The 6,578-nt window shown below is 38.3% G+C and overlaps 1 non-coding gene across 1 annotated transcript; it reads left to right on the top strand.

Moving 5' to 3' along the window:
• The first annotated feature begins 4,347 nt into the window (after nucleotides 1-4,347).
• Nucleotides 4,348-4,453, top strand: LOC133286289 (small nucleolar RNA R71). The gene has a single exon (XR_009748110.1). It is a non-coding gene; the product is annotated as a small nucleolar RNA R71 (small nucleolar RNA).
• The last annotated feature ends 2,125 nt before the right edge of the window (nucleotides 4,454-6,578 follow it).

Genomic DNA, 6,578 nt, shown 5'->3' with positions numbered 1-6,578 from the left:
ATGATTGCTGTTATGATTATATGTTGGATGCTGGATTATGTCTATTGCTATTTTACTGTTAGCTTTATGATTATGTTGTAGCTGTTGAGATGTTGTTGGCTTATTACCTTATTTGGTGAGCATGGGTATTGTCCATGCCACATTGATTGACTATGTCTTAGTTTAGATTTGAGCTGTAATAATGTACCAGGATTATGTCTGGAATACGTGTTGTAGTTCCGTGATTTTAGATACTCACTGTTATTTATATTATGAGGTATTTCAGTTAGTTGTCTATTGCAACAGGCGATGTTTTTATGAAAATGATTAAGTAATCAACTTGGCTATGTATAAGGACGTCATAATTGAAAAGAAAAAGAAATTCTGCATTTTTAAATTAAGTGTGGCTTAATACGATGATATGTTAACAAACCAGATGCATACGGGGTGTTACAGGGGGCATATTTCAGGTTCTGCTTTAAGTGACGAGTCTTCAGAGAATACGTGACGCATAAAGGAATGGTTAGTAGACACAGCAGGAGCAGCATGATAGACTAACGTTTGATATTGTGTGGGTATGTTTACACTTTGGATAAATTATGTATTTAAGTTGAAAATATTATCGGTACAACTGTATATAATTTAGAGATGGTTTTATAGTTAAATGTTTGGATCTGTTACATACAGCGAAGTATGTCTGTATGTTTCAAGTTTGCTAAGAGTAAGTAGGAATCTCTGGGTAGATTCTGAAGATGTTAATATGAATTTGTATGTATTGGTCATGTCTGGATATCAGGTTTAAGAATTTGGATAATCTGATGAACAAAGGTTATGCTGTCCATTTTTACTGAATTGGTAGCTGTTACTTTTTGGTGTGAAGTTTTAATTCTATGCAGTTATGGGGCTGTATAGTTTTCTACAATGTTGTAAATATAAAGGATACAAAGTTTAAAGTTTTAATTAATCATGTAGTTTCAAAAGAACTATGTTGATACTTACAGGAAGTCTTCTGTTATTCTTACTAAATGAAGTGCGCATCTATACCGTTTTGCGTAGCATTCTGGTTAGGTAAACCAGGGTGTTACACCCCGAGTAAGCATCCATGAAGGACAACATATTGAAGCCCGATGCATTATCAACTAACTAGTTGATACTCGGGAAAGGTTAGGCATCTTTAGAGCATGCTTTGTTCATGTCGGTTTAGTCGACACACATCCTCCATGCATCGCTAGGTTTTTTGACGAAAACAGTGTTGGCTAACCAAGTGGTGTAGTTAATCTCTCTGATAAAGACTACGTTAAGTAACCTTTTGACTTCAACATCTATCATTATTTGGCGGTCTAGTTCAACCTTCCTCTTCTTCTGGGTGATCGATTTGGCTTTAGGGTCGATAGACAGCTTGTGGTAGCATAAAATCGGGATGAATGCCTGGCATGTCTGATGGCTTCCATGCAGAAAGATATTTGTTGTCTTGGAAAAGCTTGATGAGTTTGCTCTTCGTACCAAGGGGTATGGCAGCTTCGACCATTGTGCTCTGATTTTTTGTTTCTCCCATGGCTAAGTGTTCTAATGCTCCATTTGTTTTCCACCTGGGGTTATATCTGGCGTCAAATTCTACCATACGGAACTGGCAGATTTTGGCTTTCCCTCTTGTGTTTTTAGGGAACTGTGGAGTACTTTCTTCTGCATTATCTACTTCTTTAAACGTCACACCAGTGGACGGGTAGATACTTATATTGTAGCAGATTCGTACCATGATCTGATCTCCTCTTATGGTGGCGATTTTGTTGTTTTTGGCCACAAACTTCATGGCCAAGTAGGGATGGGAAATTCTGGCATTGAAGTCGGCTAACACCCTTCTCCCTAGGTTGACATTATACGCAGAGGGAATGTCTAGCGCCAAAAATTGTACATTGACAGACTTCAAGGTAGGGGGAGTCCCTAAGGAAAGTCGTAGCTCATTCATTCCCAGCGTTTTGATGATGGTTGCGTTAAAGGCCAATAGTTCGCCAATGATTGATTTTAGATCTTTTAGGCCGCAGCCTAGATCTTCAAGGCAGGGTAGAAATAGGACGTATGTAGAGCTTCCGTGGTCTACGAATACCCGATTAACACCGAATGATTACTTCTTGAATAAATAGCGAGTCATTATGCTTGTGCACTACTCCTTCAAGTTCGTCCGCTTCCCACACAATCTTTGGCTTCATGGGTTGTTTATGGTCTTTGGGTTTGGCGACCGGTCTTCCTGTGACCGCTAAATATTGTTTGAGGTATCTTTTCCTCCACCACCTAAACTGCCAAAAATCATGTTAATGAGCCCATGCTTGAATAGGGCTGAGCATTCACTTTCTCAGTCGTCTTTCTCTTTGTTTGAGCTGGAGGTTGTCTCATTCTTTTCTTGGTTTGGAGTGTCTATGCTCGGTCCGGCCTGTTCTACCGTTATCAGGGGATGGACTCTGGTTAGATCTACAGTGCCTCTTTTGTTATGTTCTCGGCACTGGTCATCTTTTTGGCTATTACTCTGTATCTTATGGATTGCCTCCCATAATCAATTCTTTGATTTCTCGGCACTCATCAGTGGAATAGCCATGACTCTTGTTGAACTTGCAAAACTTGAGGGGTTCCTTTGAAACTTTGGGTTTTATGGTGGGCAGTCTTTGCCCGTCTTAGCGGTCAATTTGCATGACTTCTTGGAAGATACAGGGGTAGGATGACCGAGAAGGAGAATGACTGGGATTCTTGCTAGAGAGTTTGTGGGATCACCTATCTTCATCTTCAGTTGTTTTCATATTTTACTGGGTGTAACACCCCAATTTAATAATCGGATTGTTAACTAACATATGGTCATACTATTTGCACATAACTAGATTAAAGTAGCGGGAGACTTAATCAAATTTCTAATTATCCAATGTGATTTTTACAGTATAACTTTTTCTTTTCAATTACCTTATACTATTTATTATAATTATTTGTACAGTCTTATACCTGCACAAATTCCAATTTAAATTCCAAGATATCATAGTCAATGATCAATCACTATCTGAATATGATAATTTATACCATTCCGTATATAGTCAAATGGACAGCATAATGGCTGTAAATCAGACTATACCAGGGATTAAATCTCACTATTTTAACCTGTTCCTAAAATACAGAAAAGTCTATCCAACATATATATACTGAAAATAGCTTTGTGCCAATACAACATCAAACTACATGACTAGATAATACACACATAGACAAACACATGCCACTGAAAAAGATAATCACTATATACATGCATGATGATATACTTTATGCACTAACAAAACATGTCTAAACAAAATTTCAAAATAGCCAAGTGCCCACTCCTCTAGGGTCATCTATCCTCACTTAACCTGTTGCTTTTGTGCTTGCTGCTTGAGCTTCATGGGACAAGGAGGTTTCTCAAAACGTGAGAAATCCCATTGCTTCTTTGGAACTGCAGCAGGTTTCTTCTTTGCCTCTTCTTTTTCTTGCCTTGCAGGCTCAATAACTGGTTCATCAACTTTATTTTTCGGAGCCACATTTGGCTTGTCTTGAGGAGTAATCACAACTCCACTCCTAGTTACAATGGATTTGCAGTCTGCCGTAGGATTCACAATGGTATCACTAGGAAACTGCCCTTGAGTTCTATCAGCCAACTGCCTAGACAACTGGCCTATCTGACTCTCCAAGTTACGGATGGAGGCATCTTGGTTCTTGTTGTAGGCTCTTGTCTCATTTATAAAGGCATCAGTGGTTTGCTTATGATCATTTGTGGTCTTGGAAAGCTGCAGCATTGCTTTCTCCAATTCTGATGGATCTTTATGTGGAAGAGCATAAGGTTGCAGATAATTGTTGGATTTATAATCCAAGCATCCCCCTTGATTTCTCCTCTGAAAATTGCTCCCTTGGCCGCCATTCTGATTCCTCTGGTAACTTTGGGTATTATGTGGTGGCCTTGGATCATACCACACTCCATTGACCTGGAATGGTTCAGCTCCATTGAGTGTAGGGCACTCATTAGTATCATGCGGCTCCTTGCAGTACCCACAGTTAAATACATTAACTTTAGATGTTGAGATCTGCATATTGTCCAGCTTGGCGTTCAGACTGGCTAGCTGTTGAGAGATTACTTTTTGCTCAGCTAGTGACGCATCATTGTTCCCTAGTTGTAAGATTCCCTTCTTGGGTTGAACTGGTTGGACTTCTATTGACACATTCTCATTTCTTGCCATGTAATCAATCAGCTCAAGAGTTTGAGCTGTTGTCTTCTTTCCTATGGTTCCATCGGCTGCACCGTGGACAACCATTATGGAATTTGGTGATAACCCATTGTAGAAGACTCTGACCTTTTTGGTGTCTGGCAAGTCGTATTGCGGACACTTTTTGATCAACTCCTGGAATCGGGTCCAGGCTGCACATAAAGTCTCTCCCGGTTGCTGAGTAAAATTGGTGATTTCATTCACAACTTATTGTACTTTTCCATGGAAAAATGCTCAGCAAAGAATTTGGCTGCTAAGTCATCCCATGTGCGGATACTACTAGGAGCCTGTCGATCTAACCATTTGAGAGCTCTCCCTGTCAAAGCAAAAGGAAACAACCTAAGTCTGATTGCGTCATCAGACACTCCATGATTCTTAGTTGTGTCACAAATTCTTAGAAATCTGCCCATAAAGTCATGAGGATCTTCGTAGTCCTCTCCACCAAAAGGAGTTTTCTCCACTAAGGTAATTAGCGACGGATGGATGTCGTAGTTGTTGGCATCTATTATAGGCTTGCCTATGCTGGAGTTAGGCCTTGTGAACATAGGAGCAAGAACTGACTCCATCAACTCTTATATGGGAGGTGGATTAGGGGCTTCCATCACTATTTCTGTGTGTGGCTTAGAACTTGAAGATGCTTCTTGCTTTCTTTGCTTGGCTTGCTTTCGATTTTTCTTTGCAGTTTTCTCGATTTCTGGATCAAACTGTAAAGAGTCTCGATGTACTTTACCTCGCATAAACTACAGCAAAAATATTAGTAACAAAACAAAATCCAATCAAGAAAATCAAAAGTTTAAATAAAATTGGTGTATTCAATCCCCAGCAACGGCGCAAAAAACTTGTTGTGAAAAATCGGCAAGTGTACCGATCGTTTCAAGTAATAAAAGGGTAAGTAGAGTATCGTCTCCACGAGGATTGAGGCACCGAAATTATTTTAATTATTCCTCTCTTGTTGGATTAATAAAATTGGTTTGAGAATAATTGTAGTTGTAAAAATTGAGAACAATTCAAAGAATTGTGAATAATTCAAAGATGATTGTAAAACCTTGAGAATAAAAGATTAAATTGAGAAAATATTTAAAAGAGTATTGCGGTAAAAGACACCAACACCTTTATGATCCCCACCTTGCAATATGAATTAATGTTTATATCTAATTTAACCATTGATCAAACAATTCACCATCTATTAATTAATTAGTTAAGCCCTAATTCCTTAGCGAACTTAACTTTATTAACCCTATTAGAATCCTAATCCCTTAGAAATTCCTTTTCAAGTTAAACTTTTTAAATCAGTGAATCTTTCACGTTTGCAATTCATGAAGCCTATGCCTAGTACGCACATGAATTGTTATTTTACCCTTGGTCAGGAACTAGAATCCCAATATTCCTATTGAAAACCCTAACCCTCACAATCCTAATAGAGACATCGGTTCTAAAAGAATTATAAGATGAAGAACAGGATAAAATAAATGCAATTGATATAATTAAATATAAAATTAACCAAACTACAAGGGGTTCACATCAAGGGTTGTGACCCTTACCACAATAATAAAAGACTAGCCAGACATGTTCATGTCTGACAATTCAATGTATGGAAAAGAATTCATAAATATATAAAAACCAGAAAATTTGGGAAGAAGAAACTTGCTCCGCGTTCTCTGCCTTCGTCAATTTCTCCTTGTGCCAAAGTTCTCTTTCTCAGGGTTTCTGACTCATTTTTATATCCAATGATTCAATCAGGTCAAAATCTTCCCCAAGATTTGATTTTCATTTCTATTTTTATCCAAATCCATAATTCAGAAAACTGACAGCGCAATTCCACTCTATTAGCGCCAGATCCACGCTAATAGCGCAGATGATTAATGAGGATTCCTGTACTTGGCGCTATTAGTGTGAGATTCACGCCATTAGCGTGAAGAGGCAGTGGTTGGCTCTTGTTTTTCTTCCACTTGGCGCTATTAGCATGAGATTCACGCCATTAGCGTGAAGAGGCAGGCAGTAGGGCTCCTCAAGTTTTCACGCTAATAGCGTGAAATTCACGCTATTAGCATGAGAAGGCAGTGAATAACATGTTTTGCACCATTATCACATTTGCATGCTTTCCTCCTGCAAAAACATTGAATTCAGCGTGAAAGTGTGTCTGAAGATGGATTATCAATAATTTATTAAAAATAATGCTTTTTATCACTGAATTACGTTCAAATCCATATTCTTTCTACTCTGAAATATCTATATGCCGAAGGCACATCACCCATTAATGTATCTATATATTGTACATCGTGTATCAATTTAATATTACACAGATTTATTTTAATGTTCCTCTCGTCTATTGTT

This window comes from Gastrolobium bilobum, unplaced genomic scaffold, assembly GCF_033153095.1.
Source record: "Gastrolobium bilobum isolate Gb01-03AN ecotype WA unplaced genomic scaffold, APGP_CSIRO_Gbil_v1 utg12063, whole genome shotgun sequence".
NCBI classification, from domain to species: domain Eukaryota; kingdom Viridiplantae; phylum Streptophyta; class Magnoliopsida; order Fabales; family Fabaceae; genus Gastrolobium; species Gastrolobium bilobum.
The sequence above is the reverse complement of the archived record's forward strand: the minus strand, read 5'-3'. Positions and strand labels throughout refer to the sequence as shown.